This window comes from Silurus meridionalis, chromosome 8 (genome assembly GCF_014805685.1).
Source record: "Silurus meridionalis isolate SWU-2019-XX chromosome 8, ASM1480568v1, whole genome shotgun sequence".
Taxonomy (NCBI): Eukaryota; Metazoa; Chordata; class Actinopteri; order Siluriformes; family Siluridae; genus Silurus; species Silurus meridionalis.
Window position 1 is genome coordinate 1,850,488 of NC_060891.1, and position 26,288 is coordinate 1,876,775.

At 38.6% G+C, this 26,288-nt stretch overlaps 1 protein-coding gene and 1 long non-coding RNA gene across 2 annotated transcripts in view; one reads left to right on the forward strand and one right to left on the reverse strand.

Moving 5' to 3' along the window:
* The window catches only part of nrxn3a (neurexin 3a), a 303,444-nt gene that overhangs the window by 241,891 nt on the left and 35,265 nt on the right, over positions 1-26,288 (reverse strand).
* On the forward strand, positions 1,058-3,124 carry LOC124389851. Its single transcript, XR_006926645.1, has 3 exons — positions 1,058-1,203; positions 1,343-1,407; positions 3,048-3,124. It is a non-coding gene; the product is annotated as an uncharacterized LOC124389851 (long non-coding RNA).

Consider the following 26,288-nt stretch of genomic DNA (forward strand, 5'->3'; position numbering starts at 1 on the left):
CTTTCTGGATCTAGCCCTGATCTCCTGCCACTCTACACACACACACACACACACACACACACACACACACACACACTCCATATGCATTTTCGAGATAATCCACTGCTGCAATCCTCTTGATGGTACATCCCAAGCATCCATCCATCATGCAGCATTGATGAATGGATCAATAGTGACAGCGAGAGAAAGAGAGTGAAAGTGAGTGAATGTTCTTCTCTGTCCTGACCCAAAGAGACCCTGAAATACCGTTCACCATCATGGTGACATAACACTACTCCACACACACACACACACACACACACACACACACACACACACACACAGCTTCAAACTCAATTCCGAACAGCTTTCGCTTACTGAGTTTATTATATTAAATAATACACTTGACATCATGCTGGTATTTATATATAATTTGTGGATATTATTGTTAGTGCTGAGTTTACACACATGATTAGATTTTTTTTTTTAACAATTATTTTCATTTCAAGATAATAATAATAATAATAATAATAATAATAATAATAATAATACAATAATTTTTATTACTAGAAAATTTATACAAAATAATAATTACATTATTATTATTATTATTATTATTATTATTAGTAGTAGTAGTAGTAGTAGTATACTGCCTATTATTATCTACACTACACCACTACACTAAGCATGAATGGTATTTTTAGTGAAATGTCAGCTGACTGTTCACTTCAGTGACGGAAAAAAGCCGTTGTTGTCATGGTAACCTTAAATTTTGACAAATTTGCTACTAAATCATTGAAAAACAAATGCAGACAAATGTATATTTGTGCTGATTTATGAGAATAAAACTCGATCCAGCGCCGCTAACCAAAGTGTTTTGTTTCATGCAAATTTTCTGGAATGGATTTGGATTTGGATGCTGGCCCATTGACCTAATGGTGAAGAGAATCCATTTTCTGTCTGAAACCATGGCAGATTTTGTGTCTCCATATGTGTGTGTGTGTGTGTGTGTATCCAGAAAGTGTCTGTGAGCGACGGTGTCTCAGAAACCATTTTCTGGAGGAGAGGCCCGCTGCCTGCCGCAATCCTCGTTCAGCTCCACTGGTTTGCTCCACCCTTCTGCAGTGCTGATAGTCGCTACTATTAGCTTTTTCTTTTCTGGCTAGACGTGTTCGTGTTCGTCTGTGTGTTACTGTTTTTTATTATCATTATTAATAACACTGGGTGAGTAACACCGTGAAGTTCTATAATAGCTCTCTACTATTCCTAGGATGTTGGATTCTTTCTATTACTATGTGCAAATATTGTGTGTGTGTGTGTGTGTGTGTGTGTGTGTGTGTGTGTGTGTGTGTGTGTGTGACAGAAAGATGTATCGAGTTTGGACCCGAGTGGGTGCGAGAGCAGCAGGGAGATTTGGACTTGAACCAGGTACAAGAAGACACAGACCATCTGCTGGACTCATTTGATAAACATAGAAACCATGCACACACCCTATGCTTAAACACACACACACACACACACACACACACACACACACACACACACACACACACACACACGAACACATACACACAGTCAGTGTATAGGTGAGTTGAGGAGCCCTGTAGTGCAGTCAGCGTTCACATTCATTGTTTAATAGGGTCAGAGCTCTATAGCAGGAGATCTTCCACCAAATCTAACTCTTGAACTGTAGAGCAGATCTTTAAAGAGCTGGCTTTGTGCACAGGAGCATTGTCTCGTAGTTCAAGTAAAGGATTTCATGCGACCACATCCAAAGACGTCCAATACCCATGTGTGCCTCCATGTTTTTGGTAACAGTTTGTGAAAGAACCGTTGGTGTATATAAACTAGCTACCAGCCCATCTGAACATCCATTGTTATGATAATAAACAATAGGTGGATTTCCAGAGTCCATCAGAAGGCACCCCACACACACACACACACACACACACACTTTTCAGCAGCTACGTGATGCCGGCTTGGTATTTTTGCCTTTTTTTGTTTTTTTACACACATTAACACACCAAAGGAATAAAAGAAAATGATATCAGCATCGTGTGACTGTAACTTTAGTAGCATTGGTGTGACTGACTGCGGGGCGACTGGCATACGGTGCAGCGTTTATTTACACACGTTATAAAAGCCTGGCGATAATTACCTTCCGCATCTTCACCATATTGTGTGTGAATTGCCAGCAGACGATTTGTAGCTGTGATGCATTTTGCACTATTAATATTTTAATACGCATTATTTACCGATTATTTTGTTACTTGCATTGAGGGAAGAACATCTGTGGAACTCAACATAAAGCTATAAATGAGATAAAAAAATAAATAAATCATTGATTCTTCTGGTTGTGCAGATTTTTCTATGTATCTATCTATCTATCTATCTATCTATCTATCTATCTATCTATCTATCTATCTATCTATCTATCTATCTATCTATCTATCTATCTATCTATCTATTTATTTTTATGTACTTATTTCAAAAACAATTTATAAATAAATTAACTCAGGGAAGCTACAGAAAAAAAAATATTTAATAAATAAAATGTATTATTCATTTCGATTTAATAAAAAATATATATATAATTTAATAAAAAATTTCAAAGTTGGCAAAATTGTATCTATGAGGACATAAAATACGATTTGCAGGGTTGCAGGTTTAAGTGTAGATTCTTCACTTCAGAAAAATATTTTTCATTTTATGTTTTAAGTAAAAATGCACTGCAACTGCAAATATATAGATTACAATTATAAGATAAAAAGATATTAAGGAGATACAAGGTACGAAGTTTCTGGGTTGCTGTTTTGTTTTTGATTTTATGGTCTTTTTAAACACTCGAGCTGATGCTACTGGACCAAAATGACAAAGAGACTAGGCTTTATCAGTAGAAGGTGGTGTAGATTAACACCGTTCCTCCGTAAACTCTTATTAATCTTTTCTGCAGATTTTCATGATCTGCAAAAAGTCATTCCTTGGTAGCTTCGCTCTCTCGCTACACGGCTTTTTCTTTCTGTGCCATTAGCTGGATTTCATTAATTATTTCATCTTTTCAATTACAGGTACGACTGCAGTGAGGAGCTCTGTTGTTGTTAGTTATAAGGCAAAATCTTTACTCTTCCAAAAATCTAAGCAAAAAAACCCCAATATAAATATATTTTTTTTATATATATATTTTTATTTTATATATACAGTATGTATGTATTGTATGTATTAAAAATTTCAAAATCAACTGGTAAACGCAAATTTATTTTTTTTACGGCACAAATTTTATTGATGCACGATTAATGCATTTTTGTTTGTCCATATTTATTAAAAATATATATACCATATAATAAGTCACAAATATAAGCGACCCTAATTACAACACAACCCCCACTTTTCAAAGTGAACCTTTTGAAAAAAAACCCTTTTGAAGATTTTCTTCATGAACTTTTCTAATTTATTTAAAAAAAAAAGGTTTCATTTGAAAAATTTTTTTTTATATATTCCATACCATACAGTATATAACCTGCAGTCCTTGATTTAATAAGAATTAGCCTGGGCTGTCCATCTCATTGTGAAAAAACATGCCCATACCGATGCCTGGAGTATCCAATCGAAAAGCAGACTTACGTACTCACACACTTGCCGGTCAATTTAATCTAAGCAGCTGCTTTTTGGAGCGCGGTAAACTTTTCTTTAACTACCGATATTAGCAACATTTAAACTGCTATGTTCTGGACAGTCGCTCGCCATCATGCAGTTTATCAGGTTGCTTCAGTCCAGGGAACCCGTTTACCTGTATTCGGCGCCACCTATTTTTTTTACCGATTGCACCAAGTCTCAAATCAAGCACAAAATCCGCCATGATGCAAACATCCGGCAATTAAAACCGTCCGTGTGGAAACATAACAAAAGTTCAGTTTGGTGTCCTGATGATTCACATAATTTAAAACATCATTACTTTAAAACATATAAACGAATATTTTGTCTTCATGCTCGATGTTGAGTTTGGTTTTACTAATAATAAACATACGTTTGCATGAATGTCCATCCATATTTAACTATAGCCATGTTGATTAGAGTATTAAAAACTATGAATATATGGTACATTTAGAGCAGAGATATATATATATATATATATTGTGTTCTTTTTTTCCCTCACACTATCCAGTGTTTCTTTTGCTCACAGCTGACTACGCAATTTTATTCTCTGCACTGCAATTCTCAACTAAAAGATAAGCACCTTGAAGCTAGAACTGAACACAAACCAAACAAACAATGCAATCAGCTGAGGACGAGGGGAAAAAACGGTTCGGGTGATCATATCCAAAGATAAAAGAAGGTGAAAGAAATTAGAATGCATTTCACATATCTGGGTGGATGAGGCGAAGGAAAATGGAGAGCGAGAGGAAGGATGAGAAAGGGAGAGGAACGTTCCTCCATGCCGCACAGCCCTGATAGCCATCAGCAATTTCTGCACACAATCCACTCCTCATTTGTTAGTGGTGTGACCGATGCGGCGGCCGCATGTCGAGGAATTTAACATTGGCGCACAGAAAGAGCTCGGCTCGCTCGAACAGGGCGTGGATACGCAGCTGCAGCGGTGGCGGCCATTTTGATTGGTGCAGTGCTGCAACTAAAGGTTCTATTTACAGCAGTTTAAGTGCTGATTAATTCTGGATTCTGATTGGACAGATGAGATCATGATCGATTTTCCATAACAGCACATTCCTGCAGTATAAAAGGAATAAAACACTTTCAGATATTCTGTTAGAGGAAAATGAGCTCTGATCACTGGAACAGGAAGTAAGAATACTGCAACTGCAGCCATTTTGATTTCGTGCTCAGACTTAATTTCCTTTCATTTCTGATTCAGGTTGATCGGAACTATCAACTAAAAATGGATAAATACAATGAAGGCATGATTTGTATTAGATTTGTACAAAAAAAAAAAATTATAAATAAAGAAAGAAATGAATCGTTTTGAAATGAATCGTTTTGAAATGAATCGTTTTCAGAACTGATTCAGACTCGCTTTTCACACCGCATGTGAATTTTTCCAAAACAAATATCTTCTGAATCTTAAGATCTAAATGATACACTTTGTGGATTTCGGAGAATCAAAGATGGACGGTGGAATCAGTCACTGTTACTTTATTTTTTTACTTTCCTTCCCTCTCTGAGGACATAACATTTGAAACATGCACAGGGAACAAATGAACGAAGCCGGCAAAAATAAATATTGAACATGGGCTCTGCCACTAAACGCCTGTCTTATCTGGTTCAAGAAGAAAATGACGTGCCGGGCCCCGCTGCCCCTGCCTGGCACGTCTCCTTGGCAACGGCGCGCCGCTGAAAAATGGCATCCAGACATAGATGCCCCTTCATTAGATATCAATGCAGAGGCTGACAGCAGAGATAATGGCCAATAACATGGTCTTATGTTGGGAGTAAATGAAAGACTCCAGGGATTCGGAGGCATGCTACAGGAAGCAGCAAGCACAGCCAAGAACACAGACACACACACACAAACACACACACACACACACACACACACATACACATATACTAGCGGCCATATATTATAACATTCATGAAATATTTTATTTATCTATTTGTGTAAACAATCTTTTTTGTGTTAAAGTTTCTGATGTCACAACATAAGCTCATTGCTCTAAACCAATCACATCACTTTATTAAATGGCAAATGATCACACAGTAACAGTAGAAACCATGCTAGGTTGCTAGCTTGCCATATCGAAACAGTGTAAAAGCAGTTAGCTAGCAAGCTAGCAGTGGGGGCGTAAAAAAGGATTTTCATATAACCGCAAATTTCCAATGTATATCATTTCTTTTGTTCAACCAGAATTTGTCGAAGATTCTTCATTTTAACACAATTGAAGCGTATCTTTCTCAATGTCTGTCTTTAGCTCCACTAATAAGAAAGAAAAAAAAATTGCTATATCCAAAAACCCAAAGCATTACAGCATTATCTCTGATTTGTACAGATATTCCTGGGCAAGATTGCCATCTTAAGAGAGCATTTACACAGTGAACAACCAATGGCGTGCTAGCAAGCTAGTTAACAACGCAATTTCGGGTTTGTTACCATAGTTAGTTAGCAAGATAAGGAAAACTGCAAAACCAGTAGCCATGATTGCGGTTAGCTAGCAAACATTAGTAAAGTATTTGTATTTGTTTGATAGCTCAATTAGCTAGCTGATGGTTCACGTGATGCACATATACAAGTATTTGCTTTAAACTAGATAATGAACTGTGGCTACTTGATCCAAAGCGGAAACACTATTTGTAATGCGTCTACTTCCTGTCTGAAGTATGTAAAAACAATTTATGGCAAAACAGATCTTTACTAGTGATTCTCTTGATTAAAATACACATTTTTTGTGCACGCATTTGCACACATGCGCAGTGCAAATAGTTTTTCCGGAACGGATCGAGTTGCCGCATGAACCGTGAACCTGGTGCCACTTCACTTCCATGACCTAATCACATGTCACCTAAGACACACACCTGTTTCCTGTTTAAATGTTCATTAGGACACACCTTCACTCATAGTTTTGTGTTCGTCTTCCATGACTGTCATCAGTCTTAATCCTAGTTCATGTGCTTACTCAGAATGTGTTTTATTATTATTATTATTATCATTATAGATTTGCACTTTTAAATCCTCGCTTGTGCATGTCAGCATGTCACATGACACTGTAAATCAATCACCTTTTAACTGACGGGTCAATCTGCCCTCAGACACCTAGTGTACGTCACAAATCCAACACAAGATGAACCAACAGGACTTATTCAGGGCAGTGGATGACACAGTGACCAGAGTCTTCCTCGGGGACGTATACATTACAGATCAGCATCAATAGACTTGTACTGCACAGCGAACCTCATTACACACACACACACACACACACACACACACACACACACACAGCGCAAGTTGCACTCACAAAAGCAGCATGTCTAACTAACCCGGATCACGCCGAGGGGGAGATCGATTACTGGTGAGACCCATCTGTCGTCTGGAAATCCAACTATCCGTCCATCCACTGAAGCATGCAAACTATCCATCCATGCGTCCTTCTGTCCACCAATGAGAAGGACAGCATTAAGAATTAAAAGCCCACGGCTGTCCGTTTGTCCAGAGGGGGTTAATATGCAAAGCGAAACACCACCACTTAAGTCAGGACTCGTGTCCTACAGGTAACCAGTCTTTGAAAACAGAAATGATTTGATATCACTGTGGTTATTCTCTGCTTTCAGGATTAATTTGCATGATTGAGAATAAATAGATACATCAGAAAGCTTTCAGTCTCCAAGCTGCTCCATGGAGGGAAAAGTATGGGTGCTCCAAATAAGGAATTAATGTGTGAACATGGAAAGAACACCGTAACATTTCCTTGTTTGTTTTTTGTGTTTTTTGGCTCTACAGCACTGAGAAAAACTCATTTTGTAATCACTACAAAAAAGCAAGCAAGCAAACGCGTAGTTTGGCTTTCGCACAACTTTTCTCTTACTATTTTCTTCCGCACTGTATCACGTCTGGGACTTTTGCATGATAATCATCTTTAATTTGCTGTTTTAGCAAAATGATCAGGAAATGTAATTAGCTGTCAGTTTATAAAATGGCCCTCGTTTTTTACAATCGCACCCTCACAACTGTACTCGTGGTGTATTGGGGCGATTTTTGTGTAAAGAAAAAGCGTTTCAGAGTCCAGGGATCGATCCTGAGCTTCGGGTTTCTGTCTGTGGGAGTTTCGGCTTCCTTTATAACCACATTACGCTAAGTACTCTAAAGAGTCCCAGTGGACAGACAAATAAATGACTGGATTTTTTTTTCTCATACATTCACGAGCATTACATTTTACGCATGAATTTGCAATTGTTAAACTTTCATGTTTGTAAACTCCTAGCTCTCTGACAGCTAGCTGGCTAGTTGTAATAGGTAATAGTAATAAACAGGATTTAACAGGATCCCAAGTTGTGAAAATGAAACAGCAAAGCTGCAATCACGCTCATAACTAACGTATGAGACTATAAAAAATTCCACAGTGCCATTATTGTCATTTTGTAATAATTAGCATTCCCAATGTGATTGGTTGAAAGTTGTGACATCATAAATTGAGCTGCTCCTCGAATCGGTTTCATAAAGCAACAGTCGACATTTTAAAAGGGAAAATGTGAATGTAGCACCAAATCTGTCACCATAGGGACAATTCCAGTGTGTGTGTGTGTGTGTGTGTGTGTGTGTGTGTGTGTGTGTGTGTGTGTGTGTATAAGTGTGTGTAATTTGCCCGTGTGAAAGACAGCAGTTTATCCCGACTCTGACAGTTATTGCTGTGATATCTCATAATGTGTGTCCAGTGACTCTCCTGAGAAATAAACTAATTGCATTTTGACCTGAGAGATAACACATGTTAAGATTAATCAAAATGTTAAACTAATTTAGTGAAGGATTTCCACTGTTTGTAATGAATCACGGATATCAGCGTCGGGGTGTCGCTCTTTAAGTCAATACGAGCGGACGAGTGTTAGGGGAAGTGCCGAACAATTAGCGGGTAGATGGAAAGGTCATTCCGTATTAAACCTGCATCTGACAAGCCTCCGCAACCCCATTTTACGTTTCCAATTTCTTTGTCGAAACCAATTTTCTCATCAGCGAACGTGTCAAAATATCGTAATGTCATAACGCCGATTGGAAATGACCGTCATTTGTGTCCTGTGTGGAGACGACGCAGTCCGAGGGGTTCAATTAGGCGATGAAGTCACCTTTGTGAATGATATTTCATGCGCACGCAGGATTCCAGGAAAGAAAAGAAGCGAGCGAGAGCACCGCGGTCGTCGCAGTTTGAAAAGATTATCTGCATTATTTCCAAAATTGTGTAATTACAGACGTCTTATTTTTAAATGGCTTTTGTGCCCGGTGATATTATGTTTCAGCTGCCTGACCTGGCAAAACGAAGACCCTTCAAAAGAACGTTCTACTAATCGTTATTATGATGCATTAAACATTTATTATGCAAACTTGGATGTACTTATAATGTATTATAAATGCACATATAAATGTGTTACCTAGCATACATAACACCTGCAGGTAAAAAAAAAAGCCTATAATTCGTTATACGCACATCAATACTCTTATAAAGCTAAATACACAACTCCATAATGCAGGGATACATAATGTAGTGTAATGTATGTTCATAAGACATTCTTTTAATCCTAAAGTGTGTCTATGATGCACTACATCGAATACTTTGATATTATAATACTTATATTTACACCGGAATACTGACACTTCATAAATGATACATAATTAATTGTAACAGATGTTTATAAGAACAATTCAGTCAATGTAGCATTAGGACAAAAGGTATAAATGGCTATGATACGTCATTAAACTGCTATAATACATTATGAAATCATGCCTTATAGTGTGTCATTAATGCTTACTGCATGAAAATGTGTTATGTGACTTGACAGTATAATGCCAAGTGCCCCTGCATTATGAAGGGTGTAATATCATATACGCATTAGAAGGTATTATGGATGTACTATGACATGGACGTAAGGCATTTATAATTCACTATGAATGTTGGATTTATAGAAAGTGATGGGTTACAGACAGGGGTTCTTGTCTTTCAAGTCTTTCAAGAAATTTGAAGCAATGAATGCGCAAGCATACACACACACACACACACACACACACACACACACACACACACACACACACGCACACATGCACACACACACTGTGAATGAGCCTCAGTACTTTGGCAGGCTTGGCAGTTGTGACAAAGTGAAATGCCAGTCTTGCCCTCAGGCCTGTATGAAAGTATTGGACCCCCCTCGATTCGGAGAGAGCTACGACGCCCGCTGAAGTGCCAGAGGCCAACGAGCATCAACTGAGAAACATAAATTATAGTGACATTGATAGATTTTCACTACTCACTGCTACAGAGAGTCTCAGGTACACTGACCCAAAATGGGTCCAGACTGTAGCAGAAAAAAATAACATGCTAGTGACAAGGAAAGAAAAGGAAATATATAGTGTTCAGTGCTAACTGAGGATGTTAGATTGAAAAATCTTTCAGATTTTATTACAAAAATAGTGTAAGAGTTAAGAATATTCATTCCATAGTTTATAATGCAAATGAAGCACATATGAATGTGTTATTTACACTTATAATTACTATAAATATTCAGTAAATTATCATACCAATCTATGAATGCATTATAACAGATAATGAATAGCTATACAGTGATTACATGGCTAGTGTAACTCTGACAGTTCATAAGCTGAAGTCGCTTATATGTCAAATCCCACATTGTAAAAGAGGTCACATACAAACAACATGAGCATCCGTGCCACCTTTTTTTTCTTAGGAAATTGCACTTCATTAATCCAGCAGCAGAGGGCGAACTGCTCGCCAGCTCGTGCCAAACACCATGACCTCTACAAATGCTTTGTCTACATATTAACCAAAACAGAGGAGGCAGATCGTCCCTTCTTCCCCCCCGTCCCCGTCCCCCGATCCCTCCATCCTCTCTCCAACAGAACCCCCCTCCAGGCTAAGTGTTCTTAACCCTTTGTCTCATGGGGCCGAGACTAAAAGAGTCCCCAGGCAGCCCATAATCACGTCCTTTCACAGTGCATCGCCCTCTCCGCCTGACAGCCCCGAGATACCACTCTCCAGAATATGGCCTCCATTCTCCACCACACTCAAAAACACAAAACAGGACATCCTTTCATCTGCTCAGAGGAATTTATATTCATTGCACCGGATGATGTTGACATTGAAACAACAACTGAAACTGTTTGTCAAAAATGGTTATGTATGTTGAAAAATAATAATTGTATAAAAACTAGTTTTCGTTTGCACACTAATAAAAAACAGAATATTTTAATTTACATTTAGAATTAAGGAGTGAGAATCAATTGATTTATTACAAAGTGTTTTTGGCCTTCATCTTTGTCTTGATCAAAGCAGTTCTGTATTAATAAATGTTTATAATGTATATCAAATTTATAAAAATCGATTTTTTATTTTATTATATTTTAAATCAATTAATTCTTAAAATAAGAGTAATAAGGTTTATTATATTATATTTTTAAATTATATTAATAATATTTATATAATGTATATTTATAGAAAAATAATAATTTCAGGATGGCTTTAAGGTGATTTTTTATTTTTATTTTATTTACATATAATATTATTATTATTTTATTTTATTTTTATTTCCTATTTTTATGCTTAGAAAACACTTTGAGATGTGACTGTTAAAGGTGCCACATAAAATAACTATTATTATTATTATTATTATTATTATTATTATTATTATTATTATTATTTAGCAGTAAATACACACACACACACACACACACACACACACACACACACACACACACACACACACACACACACACATAATGTCAGACTGGTGTACTGGTTTTCAGGTTTTCTGGCCTGAAGCTCAGTGAAGAGTGAACAGGGCAGAAGTGGAGCAATATTCACTCATGACCTGAGCCTGAGCTCTATTCTCATTAAGACAGCACCGAACAAAGCTGGCCTGGACTGTACCATAGCCATCACCACCATCACCCCTCCTCTTCGGACTCCACCATCCTGCCATCCCTCCATCCGTGTAGCCCTTGGCCATGTTAAAGCTGAAGGATGGAGCTGCTCTGGCTCTCCTCCATCTGGACCTGGGCAACCCTCCGTAAGTGGAAGCCACTCGTGTGTGACGCTCCACACGCCGCCTTGATTGCCTTCTCTTTTTCTTTCCAAAAAGTCGTTTTTTACCAGCAAGACCTGAATATGCTTTATTTTTATTTTGTATTTTTTCAGTCTGGACACTGCAGCTTGTTCATGGGTTTATTCATAGCCCCGGGTGTGAACATGAGGGAGCGTTTAAAACACACAGACGCGTAATATTTATTGTGAGTGAACTAATTCTAGCGCACAGATCGCTATAGATACCACCTGATGGTCAACGTATGGGTAGTGAAATTTATCACCACAGGGGTATATGGTTTAAATAAAACATTCAGAAAAGAATTTAATGAAGGTCCTTAGGACATGTTTACTGTCTGTAAATAGCATAAAAAAGCATAATATAGCAACATTAGGCATGTCTTCCCTCACCACATCCATGTACACACATGTCCAAACCCTCTCAATCTCACCTCCCTCACCTTGTCTCCAAAACATCCTACATGCACTGTCCTTCTAATAAACTAATTTCTAATCCTATTCATCCTCGTCACTCCCAATGAACATCTCAACATCTTCAGCTCTGCTACCTCCAGCTCCACCTCCTGTCTTCTACTCAATGCCACTGTCTCTAAACCATACAACATCTCAGGTCTCACCACAGTCCTATAAACTTTCCCTTTCACTCTCACAGATACTCTTCTATCACAAATCACTCCTGTCACTCTTCTCCACCCACTCCACCCTGCCTGCACTCTTTTCTTTACTTCTCTAATACACTCTCCATTACTTTACACTGTTGACCCCAGGTACCTGAACTCCTGCACCTTCTCCACCTCTTCTCCCTGCAACCGCACCCCTCCACTGCCCTCCCTCTCATTCACACACATGTACTCTGTCTTACTCCTACTGACTTTCATTCCCCTTCTCTCCAGCGCATACCTGCACCTCTCCAGGCTCTTCTCAACCTGCTCCCTACTCTCACCACAAATCACAATATAATATGCAAACATTATAGTCCATGAAGACTCCTGTCTGACCTCGTCTGTCAACCTGTCCATCACCACTGCAAACAGAAAAGGGCTTAGAGCCGTTCCTTGATGCTCTTCCATCTGCACCTTTAACCAGTCTGTCGCTCCTACTGCACACTTCACTGCTGTCACACTGTCCTCGTACATGTCCTGCACCACCCTCACATACTTCTCTGCCACACCAGACTGCCTCATACAGTACCACAGCTCCTCTCTCGGCACTCTGTTGTACGCTTTCTCTAAATCCACAAACACACAATGCAACTCCTTCTGACCTTCTCTATACTTCTCCATCAACATTCTTAAAGCATAATAAATATTGCATGTGTAGTGCTCTTCCTCAGCATGAATCCATACTGTTGCTTAAAGATGGTCACTTCTTCTCTCAGCCTGGCTTCCACTACTTTTCCCATAACTTAATTGTGTGACTGATCAACTTTATTCCCCTGTAATTACTGCAGGTCTGCACATCTCCATTATTCTTAAAAAACGATACCAGCAAACTCCTTCTCCATTTCTCAAGCATCCTCTCACCTTCCAGAATCTTGTTGAACAATCTGGTTAAAAGCTTCACTGCATCTCTCCTAAGCATCTCCATGCTTCTACCGGTATGTCATCTGGTCCAACCAACTTTCCACTCTTCATCCTCTTAATCGCTGCTCTCACTTCCTCCTTACTAATCCTATCCACTTCCTGCTTTACCATCTCTACACCATCCAACCTTTTCTCTCTCTCATTTTCCTCAATCATCAGCTGCTCAAAATACTCCCTCCACCTTCTCAACACAGTCTCCTCACTAGTAAACACATTTCCATCTCCATCCTTTATTACTCTAACTTGCAGCACATCCTTCCCAGCTCGGTTCCTCTGCCTGGCCAATCGCTACAAATCCTTTTCTCCTTCCTTAGTGTCCAACCTCTCATACAGCTCTTCATATGCCTTTTCCTTGTCTTTCACCACGTCTCTTTGTCTTCCTTTCTATTCCCAGATGTCACACCAAGTACCTTTCTATCTGTCTCCCTTATCACTTCTGCAGTAGTTGCCCAATCATCCAGCACCTCTTCACCACCACCGAGCTCCTGTCTGACCTCTTCCCTGAATCTCACACTACAGTCTTCCTCCGTCAGTTTTCATTATCTTATTTTTTTTTTCAGTCTTCACTCTCCTCCTCGTCTTCTTCACTTCCAAAACCATCCGATGCTGTCTAGCTACACTGTCCACCGCCAACACCTCACAGTCTCCAATCTCCCTCAGGCTGCATCTCCTACATAGAACATAGTCCACCTGTGTGCACCTTCCTCCACTCTTATACGTCACCCTATGCTCCTCCTTCTTCTTAAAATACGTGTTCAATACTGCCATTTCCATCCTTTTAGCAAAATCTACCACCATCTGCCCTTCCACATTCCTCTCCTTGCCCTTTCACCTCCTCATCACCTCTGATCCCTTCACCTACATGCCCATTAAAGTCTGCCCCAATCACCAATCATGCTTTCCTAGGTTCACCTTCTACCACTTGTGGAGCATAAGCACTGACGACATTTATCATCACCCCTTCAACTTCTAGCTTCACGTTCATCAGAAACTCTCTTTACCTCGACAACACTCTTACTGTACTTTTCCTTCAGAATCCCCCTACATCATTTCTATTTCCATCGACACCATGATAGAACAGTTTAAACACCTCCAATGTTCCTGGTCTCACTCCCTTTCCACTTGGTCTCCTGAACACACAACAGATCTACCTTTCTCCTCTCCATCATATCAGCTCCCTCTTTCCCTTTACCAGTCACAGTACCAACATTTAACATACCAACCCAAATCTCCGCTTTCCTCCACTTCTCCTTTTCTTCCTCTCCTCCTTCGGCCAACAGTTTCCACCGGTACCCTGTTGGCTAGCAATACCTGTGGCGGTCGAAATTCTGGAAATTCTGGTTCGTGATCCGCATATTTGATTTGGCACATGTTTTACGCTGGATATCCTTCATAACGCAACGCTTGAGACCGACAGTAAGAGTGCACTGGCTTGTGCAACCCTAATGGCTGAATTTGGGTTAAGTGTTGCTCATTCTGTAAAATACTGGATATTGAATCAAATTGCTGAAGGAATAAAACCCTTCGGGACATGCCATTATATACAAACCACCGCTTTAATGTCATTTTTACTGTGTTCAAAGCTTATAGAATGCCAAGTGCACGTGCCAGCATCTATATTTAGAAAGCGGCAGCTTGTGATGTGAGTGTATAGGGGGCTGAAAAGCAAGTCGAGTCTAGAACTGGATTGGACTGGATCCTGCAGGTTTGGTCAAAGGTTTTCAGTGAACTTAATTACATCTGAAGCGCAATTTACATAACAGCCACTTCAGAGAGCAGAGAGACGAGAGGATAGCGCTCGGCGGCCATGTTTGCCGTGTGCTCTCCCTTTGACAAATGACTGAGCTGTAACATGCACTGAAGGATAGAAAATATATAAATAAAAAGCTTTTCTGTTGGAATCTGTTGGTCTTCTCGCAGCGTTCGGGCTGACCTTTAGCTGACAAACATGGTACATGAATTCTCCCAGACTTCTACACTGAGGACTGGAGGAAAGTAGTGATGGTGCAGTCATGAGTTTTACATTCACCCCAAATCACACTGAGCAGGAAGCAGTACAGACACACACACACACACACACACACACACACACACACACACACACACACACACACACATACACATGGGCTGTCCATGTACACATTAGTTTTATTATTTTTGTTTGCCTGTTTTCTTCTTTCTAATAATTAACACAATAGCATATTAAATTAAATTAAATTAATTAAATTAAATTAAATTAAATTAAATGTAATTTAATTTAATTTAATTTAATTTAATTTAATTTAATTTAATTTAATTTAATTTAATTTAATTAATAAGAATGAATTTAATGTATTTTATATTATTTTATTATTTTATTTTTTTATTTTAATAGATTTAATTTAATTTTAATGTAATTGTATTTCATTTACGAGCACGACTAACAACACAAATGCGCATATTATATTACTTTTTTACATAAATTATCATGTAATTATGAATTTAATTATTACATACTGTATAAAATGGAAATGTGACTCAACCCACCGCAATACTGAGTAAAATTTTCTCGATTTCTAGATAAAAACCACGACTGAAACAAGTTTGGGAAAATGGCACAGGTGGAAGTAAAAATATAAAACATCCTGCAGATGTGCCGAGGTCAATAAAATGTAAATAATTTACAAATTTTAAAGTTTTTATTCTTTCTGTGTGACCTGGAACCGAATGATCTAGTGGATGAAGATCCCTGATTTATACTACATTCAATTATATGAGAAACCTGGAATAAAAAAAAAGATTTCTGATTGCAAATATCAAGACTTTTGTCAAATATTCGTTTTTATTTTATAACCACATTCGATCACGCTTTTATTTATCCCCACTAACCTACAGTAACGACAGTCCTTTTCCCTTTTTTTTATATTTATAAATAACCAAGAATTCTGATGATCCAAATCGAAATTTTTTTCATCTTACATTTATTGTTAAATAATACATTCATCAAAGGTTTTGGTTTGCAGTAAACCTCTGTTATAACACAAACGTAAGCTGACATGGCCGACTCTGCTTAGCTACGTCTGTTCACATTTCAGTGATGTGAAGAGACAAGAGGCTTTTCCTCTCTCTCTCTCTCTCTCTCTCTCTCTCTCTCTCTCTCTCTCTCTCTCTCTCTCTTTCCCTCCCTCACACACAATAAAGTGCACTTTTTCTCCCACTGCCTTCCTCTAATACAAATCCTCAACACAGAGTGCACATCCCTCAATCTGTCCCACAGCGAAAGGATGAGAGAGAGTAAGAGTAAGAGAGAGAGAGAGAGAGAAAGAAAGAAAAAGAGAGAAAGAGCCTTGTGGTTTGTACTATTACACATTACATAACTGTCTTAAGTGGTGCACACAAGGCAAATTGAATTGATGCCCAGGAGACACAGAACACAGCAGTGAGTGTAAACTGGAGCTCGAGTTGTTTTGATCAAACGGGAAATGAAAAACTTTACACTTTACGTTAACACTAAAACCTCAAACCCATATTTATTACAAAAAGGAAACAAAGAGAAGAAGCAGGTCTGCAAATAAAAACACGGCTCACAGTATTGCTTTCAGGATTCCGTCACTAATTCAATAAAGAACAGAAACTGAATGCAAAACTTTTTTACTTTGCCGTCATTTTACTTCTTTACTTTTTTTCACTAGTTTTTTTTAGTTGTTGTTTCCTGAACAAAAAATGTATTCTTCACTATAAATGTTCACCTCACTTCTTTCTCCTCTTTCCTTCTTCCCCTATTCCCTCTCACCTTCCCTTCTTTACTTACTTCTTTACCTTCTTTTCTACTGACCCTCTTTCTTCCTATCATCTTTCCTGCATTTCCCACTTTTCATTACTATTTCCTTCTATTCCTGTTCCCCTCTTCTTCCTTCCTGCCTTTCATTTCTGTTTTATTTCTTTCCTTCTTTCCTGTATTCCTTCTCCTTATTTACCTTCCTTTCTACTTACTATCTCCTTCCTATGCTCCTTCTTAAATTCTTCCTCTTTTCCTTCCATCCTTCCTTCCTTCCTTCCTTCCTTACGTCCTTTCTTCCCTCCTTCCTTCTTGTTTTCCCTTTTCCTTCCTGCCTTCTAGTTCTTCCCATCTTCTTTCCTGTTTCTCCTCTTGCTTCTTGCCTTCTAGTACTTCTTGCTTTCCATTCTGTTTCCCCTTTTTCTTCCTGTTTCATCCTTTCTGTCTTCCTCATTCCTTTTATCTTCCACTTCTTCACCCTACTTCCTACTTACCATCTTCCTCCTACTTTTCTTCCTGCTTCCCTTTAATTCCTACTCACCCCTTCCATTTCTTTCTTCTTGTCACTTTTTCTTTTATTTTCCTTCCCTCTTCTCCCTTTTTCTTTCCTGATCCTTCTGTGTCTTACATTCCTTTCTTGTGTCTTTTTATTCCTTCCTATCCCCTGTTATTCTTCCTGCCTTTTAATACTTCATATCCTCCTTCCTGTTCTTCCTCTTTCTTCCTGCCTTCGAGTTCTTCTTGCCTTCCTTCCTGCTTCACTCTCTCTTTTTCCTGTTGCCCCCTTTATTCCTTTCTTCCTTCCACCACAAACTCTTTCACTTTTCATCTACCAGGGTCATTATGATTACATTTGGTTTAACTATAAACCACACAATATATATTTTTATCAATTTATTGCTACATTTACTGTAAAGCTGTGGAAAATTTGCACAATGACGTTTCTTGTTATTTATCCGTTACGTTTTTCAGTGAAAACATCGTTCACCAAAAACAATGGCAGTTTGTTACCGAGAGTAAACTACGAGCAGATGCCTGGTTACGAGACTGACATTTGAGACTCCTATAAACATTTTCTTTGGTTAGAAAATCAATTAGATATTAAAGCTTCACTACACTTTTGACCAATCAGCTTCGAGAACAAAGCTGTGACATAAACCAAGTGAGAGTGAATATAGACTTAATACAGTGCATAAACTTTGAATTTTACAGCACACACACACACACACACACACACACACACACACACACACACATACACACACACACACACACACAGTGCCAGATTGAATGCTTGAGAAATAAAAGTGCTGACTGAACGAGTTACAGTGATATTTTCAGCCAAACATGCGAGCCTGCTGTAAATACAACACTGCAAAAGTGTGATGGCTGCTGCACATTCACAAGCTGAAGATATACTGTCAGACACACACACACACACACACACACACACACACACACACACACACACACACAGCACAAATGCTGCTGTTAAATGTACAGTACAGTATAGAAGCTTATACATCTTTAACACGTCTAACGTATCTCAAGAAATACAGCCTCAGCCACAGTGAAAGGTTTCCCAAAACTGCATGACTTGGCAACCCTTTTCTTTTTCTTTTTTTAAATTATTTTTATGTGATGGGGGAATAAATTGCATGAGGTATATTTAGAGACAATCTTGTGCCCAGCCTCCTCTCGAGCCGAACACACAATGTTTCCAGGCCTGATTACAGTAATTGGCTGAGCATTTGTGTGACGTCTCGGTCCCGAAAAAAAAAAAAAATGACAGGAGAAGAGGAGGAGTGGAGCACCACCCCGCTTTTCAAAGCGTCAAACGTGGCCTACAATTAGACTCTTCTGGGCAGGTGCAGCCTACTGATTACGGCCATAATTGGGTTAATTTCCTTTGGGTGTGTGTGCTTGAATTGACTTCCTGAATAAAAAAACAGCCTCGGGCTGTCCGAGCACGTGGCGTTCACAAAAAAAGAGGAAGGGGTGATGAAATCATAAGCGAAAGGCCCAACAAACAAAGAGCAACGGTGTGAGCTCGGTTTTCAAAGCAATATACATCTGAAAATGCGGAAAAAAAACAAGGTTGTGTGAGAAGACTGAGATACGAGTACCATCCTGCATTTACTCATATTCCTTAAACAGCACATTCTGATGTTTATGCCCCTGCGCACATGAAGACACACTTTACATGGGTTGGAGTGGAAAATCTCCTGCTGTAGAGCTCTGAACTTCAACCCTATTTACTTTATCAAGCCATACTGTGGATCTTCCCCAAACTGTTACCCCAAAGATTGAGACACACAATTACACGGGGTCTTTGGATGCAATAGCATGAACATTTCTCATTATTTGAACTAGGAGACCCAAACCTGTTCCAGCATGCACAAAACCAGCTCCATGAAGATACACTTAACATGGGTTAGAGCTGAAGATCTCCTGCTTTGACCTTAAACCTATTAAACATAAATAATTGTGAACCTCAGGCTTCCTCACCTTCATCAGTACCTGACTTTACTAACACACTTGTAGCTGAATGATCACACAAATCTCCACAAAATCTAGTGGAACATCTTCTCAGAAGAGTGGATGATATTAAATGTGGAATGGGATGTTCAAAAGGAAGCATATACCAATCTAATGCTCAAGTGTCCACAAATCAGTTACCAAATTCTGACTGTTTTAAAGCTCCGACACTGGAAATAAAGATATATATTCATGTACACCTGCACTATTGTTAGAGCTTTTAATGAGTTTTGTGTAAAAGGAAATTATTTACGATTTACTAACACATATCCACAGTACATCCTGAGTTAGTCAGTGGATAAATGCTTCAATCTGATTGGTCAGAAAGTGTGCATTGTTTTTGTTTAACAGTCACAGTAGCTCTGGATTTGCCATGAGCGATAGATTCATATAATATTAATGGCATTTGGCAGACACCTTTATACAAAGCAGCTTACCTTTACCTCATTTATACAATGAGCAGTTGCGGGTAAAGGGTCTTGCTCAAGTACCCAGCGGTGGAAGCTTAGCGGTGCTGAGATTTGAACTCACAACCTTCCGATCAGAAAGAGCTTTATTGCCAAGTATGTTAAATAATAAATAATTAAAATTGATTACATATTTTTGATGTTTATATAGTAAAATAGAGTATTACTGCACAGAAAAAGTGCAGATTTAGATTAGTAAAATGTTCATATTGCACATATTTAGAATTTTATTGAACAACGGAAAGAACATTTAAGTGTTTATGAGGTAAATCATCACCAGAAGTCCAACATCTCACCCACTGAGCTGCCACTTCCCCACATTAATATTAATGTGCACATAATAATACTTTGGTGGTTCTGAAGCGAAGCTCCTACACATACACTGTGCTTCGAAAATATTTCCAGCACAGGAATGCCTTCAGGATAGAGGAGGGGTTAACGTTTTCTGGGTTCTCCTTAAAATGGCAAGTTGTTTTTTTTTTTTTTTTTTTGAGATTAAGAAAGAGGGAGGGAACAGACAGGAAAGTGTGATGAAACACCTGATCACTACATCGTAAGTAATCAGAGGAACTAACTTGGATGCTCCTTTGAAGATATATACAAAAATAAATCACTTGTAGATGGACATAACACTGCTGAGGGTGATGTCGCCTGGATTCTTGTCTGGATCGTTTATGACAAAAATGATAACAAAAAAACAACACACTCAATAAGCCAGACAAAAAAATAATTTCCAGACAAATGAAGAGGTTGAGAGAGAAGAGTAAGGAGCTGATAATCCGTCTGAGAGGGGGTTCAATAAACAGCCGAGTCAAAGCGAGTTTTCTGTTTAACTTCAACCTTGAAACCCTGATACTGTCATCGTACATATGAGCGACTGCAAGGTTGGAAGGTTTGGAAGCGGTATTCTCATGTTGGAAGTGGTAGGATTTAATAAAAAAGATTTTTTCCATATGGATAAAAATTACAAAAAGTCTTTGAAAAAAAAAACAAATTTTTAAATAATGGAGATATTAAATATTTGAGAATATCTGAAACATTTATTATAAATTAGAACTATATTATAATGCATAATAACTAATCATTAGCTATAAACTAATGTGAATTTCATAAACCAATTGTGCAACGCATGATTAATGCCTAGGAAAATAAATGACAGCATGTTAAAATCATCTTCACAGGCCATTTTACATGCAACCATCACTGAAATGCGTTACGATTATACGTCTACGACCATTTATAAGGCATTATAATCACTGCTATTAAGTATATTTAATGCAAGTGTTTGTGTAAATTGCCTTTTAAATGTAACATAACATCATGAATGAATTAATAGGTCATTACCCTTATGTTCTTCAGAAAAGGTTACTCTTATGTTTGACACTTCATAATGCATTATAACCCCTGCTATTAGGCGCAATTCGTTTTAATGTTATATGCCTGTAGAAATGAGTTAGAACATGTTAAGAACATAACCAGGCTATGATACTTCAGACTTTTGTCTTCTGACCTTTTTATATGTACAACTGTTCGTAATGCTTTATAACTCCTGCTATAAAATGTTGTGTATTTATTGGATATAAAAACCCTCAGATTCCTAATAAGTGATGATAATGAGACATTATTAACTTTCCCTGCCTTAAAGATTTATTTATCCTGCAGACACTTGGGATTGTTTGTAGACTTTAAAACACTACATCTAATACATCTGAAGTTGTCTGAACTTACATCATTACCACTTTGCAAAAGGAAATCCAGAGCATGCTGTGTTTTAAGGAGTTCAAGCAGAGATAATAAAGTAACTGCGCTATAATATACGCCAGGTGAGGAAGCCTCGGCTTTTCCTTTCTTCATGCACTCTGCACATGGACTCAGTGTGGAAGATCCTAGCAGTGTGTGATCTTGGATCTCCACATGTCCCTGCTTCAGAAGACAGATGGAAAGACAGCGTTGTTGGCACTACAAACAGAGGGTGATGCCCACAGACACCCACCTCGTACCATCCAGGAACAGTCGCACAAATCATCAAACAGCTGAAAGAGCTTGGGGCCAGACGTGTGGTGATGAGGGGATTAGAGAGGGTTTATATGTCTAAAAACGGAGCGATTCCGCAAAACATCGAAATCAATTAGTTTTTATTTGTACAGAGTTTTAAACAATGGACGTTTTTCCCACCACAGCTTTAGAGATTTGTTTTTCTTTTTTCTTGAACAGCAGTCGGAGTGATGGTTGGGATTCTTGCATTCTCAAAACATACGAAGAGCAAATGCATGATTGAAAAATTCTGCCAATTTATAGTCATATTTAAATTTATGACGTTCGGCAGACGCCTTTATCCAGAGAGACTTACAATTATCTTAGTTGCATAGAAAAGCATTCGAGGGCTAAGGGACTTGCTCAAGGGCCCAGCAGTGGCAGCTTGGTGGTGCTGGGATTTGAAGCCATGACCTGCCAATCAGAAGTCCAGCATCTTATCCACAGAATCAACACTATATACTATTTACTATATAGACACGAATATAAAAAAATGCTCCAATTTATGATTAAAGCTCACATTGGCTCGTGTTTATCAGGGTGCCAATAATTTTCGAGTTGTCTTAGTAAGTAAAACAAACTTATAGAATGTACTGTTTTTGCAACAAGATGAATGTTTATTTATTTGCTTGTTTGTTTGTAGGTTTGTTTAAACAGCTGCGGCTTCACCCAATGAAATATATGGAATATTCCACGAGTCGTGTTTTACAGGAAGTTACATTACGGGAATTTCCTGAAAATCGCTGCATCATCTTTATTGATTGATTTATTGATATATTCTTTAGTATTCTGATAGTGATCTGATCCTGTTGTCTGTTCAAATGGTGGAACGGAACGTATTAATTGAAACAACACAAAAATACAAGTAAATCATTACAATAAATGTTGTCATTACATTAGCATGGAACAACTGCGCTGATATTCATTTAAAAACAAAACATAACAAAAAAAGAAAAATCAGACTTTAGGTCTTAAAAATACAATAACAACAAATATTTTGTAAAATACGACAATCCTATTGTACAATCTGTAGAAATGCTCCTCAACTCTACCCAGAATGCACTGCAGCCTGCTGTATTCACCCCAATCAGGCTGGAAGGAGGAATGTTGCAAGTGTACAAGGACACACGTTTAGACAGAGGGCAAAGATAAGAAACCCACGTGCGCACACACGCACGCACACACACACACACACACACACACACACACACACACACACACACACACACACAGTTTGCTGTCAGGGTGTATTCTCAGGATCCTCCTGAGGAAAAGGAAAAGCAGGCCATTGTACTACACTGACCTGCCTCTCTCTCTCTCTCTCTCTCTCTCTCTCTCTCTCTCTCTCTCTCTCTCTCTCTCTCTCTCTCTGTCTCTCTCTTTCTGTCTCTCTCTCTCTGTCTCTCTCTTTCTCTCTTTGCCAATAAATCTGAAGTATCTCCCAAAAGCTCTAAAACTACAGACAAAACAAACAAAGGTCTGTGTCCAATCACAAACTGGAGAATTTGCATTTACAAAGCGACATTCTAATGCAAAATGTTAAAAACGCACAAACAGGAATAAACACTGCTCATTTCAATAAATAGACGCAAACCGTCCGTCTTTTCATCTCCATCAACCCCAATGTGAAAAAGCGCTGGGTTGTTTTTCACACAAAGGAAGCAGAAACAGAAAAAAAGCTCTTCTTCTGCTAATTAGCTGCAAGAATATGCATTTTGTTATTATATGTACCCCTAAAAAAAAAAAAACAGACTGGTGCAAATACAATATGTGTCTCATTTGTTCATCTTAGAAAGAAAGAAATTATTTAAATAATTCTTTATAAACAAATCTTTTGAAAGAACGTAGAAAACACTGAATGTCCTAATTAAGCTTTTCTCAAGGCTTAGAATGTGAAAATTCAACCGTAGCATTTGGGACATTTTGCACAAAAATTCCAATTCAAACCGAAGTACTTCATCTTGGGAATATTTTCCTGGATTGTGGAAATCAACACCGAGTGTCCCAGACTTTTTCTCTATCCAAACAAAAACGTTATATTGGCTGTTAAGTGCACTGTATAGGTTGTATAGAGCAGCGGTCCCCAACCTTTTTTGCACCACAAACCTGTTTAATGTCGGACAATATATTCACGGACCGCCCTTAAGTTATGGCGAATAAATACAACAAAATAAAACAATACGACCATAAAAACTGGTATTTTGTAAATATAATAATAATCGTGAACCCACTGTGTTGTTGTTTTTTCATTTTGCTCGCTTGGGGGTTTGAATTTAGCAGTAATGTATTATGTGTTAGCGGTCTGAGGAGCTCCTTTAAGAAGGTAGCGGATGGAGGTAAGACGTGTGAGCGAGGCATCATGACGTGAATCAAGAGTGAGTCGTGGAAAAATGAGAGAATCTGGGAATTTTCCAATATAAAACATCGTTCAGAATCAGAAAATAAAAAAAGGAAATAATGTAAGTTATGTATATTTTCTGTGCGGCCCGGTACCAATTGACCCATGGACCAGTCCGGGTCCACGGCCCGAGGGGTTGGAGACCACTGGTATAGAGCACTGTGTACTCGAATGTTGTTGGTGTCAATAATTAAACACAAACCCAACACATGGAAAATCTGAGTATTCGCAACGGTTCATTTAATCACCTTCGGCGTTCTGTTTCTTCTTTCTTGAAGTGAAGTGACCGAGGACTTACACTGATTTACCTCTAATCTGCTTTGATAGTGTAAAACACATTATGTGCTATATTTTGCTGCATTATGATATAAACAGCTAATAAAATCGGTTTAATCGTATTTTTCTAGCACTTTTAACAATAAACATTTTTTCTAAAATCCAGCACTTGACCACAGACATTTAACAACATGACCATGACCGAAGCAGAACACCACATGACCAAGTCAAACCGAAACCGAGGTTAAAATCAAATGATTACAGAGGAACGGAACAGGATTAAATACATAATCAGTGCCAGGAATCATTTGAGCAGGACAAACTGAATATGACCAGGTGTAGCTAAACATAACCAATAAGCCAAAAAGCAGCCAAAGCAATGCCTTATAATCAAACAAACCATAACCAGGGCCATGACCAAGACCAGGAGCTAAAACCAGGGAATATGATCAGAGCTGTATATCACATGAACATGGATTAACACGGTGTTTGTAAGTACAATAAAACATTATATCAGGGTCTGACAAAAAAAAGTAATCATTCAAAGCCCAAGTTATAAATGTATGTGTATATAAACGTGTGTGTTGTGTGTGTGTGTGTGTGTGTGTCCATGCTGGTGGCAGTGTGCAGTGAGCTGCAGGAGGCAGAGCGAGGGCTAAGGCGAGTGTGGCCCGAGCCCAGGCGGGAGAAGATGAATGATGGAGTCTAAATGAAATGTCACTCTCAGTAATGGGAAAAGCCAGAGCCAGAAAGCAGGTCACTTAAATTGCAAAAGATATACTTAAGCGCTTTTGCCTCGGGCGCAGCGCAGTTGACAAAACTGTTAACATTAGCTTGCCAAATATAAATAGAAAAAGGAGGAGGAAGAGGAGGAGGAGAAAGAGGAGGAAATGTATTCGGCCGTGTCCTGGATCATCAGCTGGACTGACTCGTCTTGCCAGCAGTCGCTTTGACGCCGGAGGCCTCGAATATGTCGTGCGAAACACTAACGCCGATGTGTGCACACACCCAGATTCAACACGACCGGTGCATCGGTTTAAATAGAAAAAGCACACAAAATAATGATGAACAAGTGAATCATCCGACATAAAACAGCCCTGTTCTGAATTCAGTGTTGCAGCTCATTCATTCTTCTACCAGGTTCTTTTTCTTCTCTCTCACATCCTTCGTATTTAGTTGCCACATATGCAGGCTGAATGTGAAAATGAGGCCTGCCTTGTGTTTATCATTGGCGCCACATAACAAACACGCTCTAAGTGGCGTTTTGAGCATCACGCCGTGTAAACATGCATCCGCTACCGCCGAGGTGATAGCAACGGTGCAACATGGGAAAAAAATTATGCTGTTTATGGATTCTAAAAAACGGGAATATTACACAAAACTGTTTTTTTTACTTTCCAGATTTTATTTAATGCTAAAATAGGTTCCCTGGTGGTCTAGTGGTTAGGATGCGGCGCTCTCACCGCTGCGGCCCGGGTTCGATCCCCG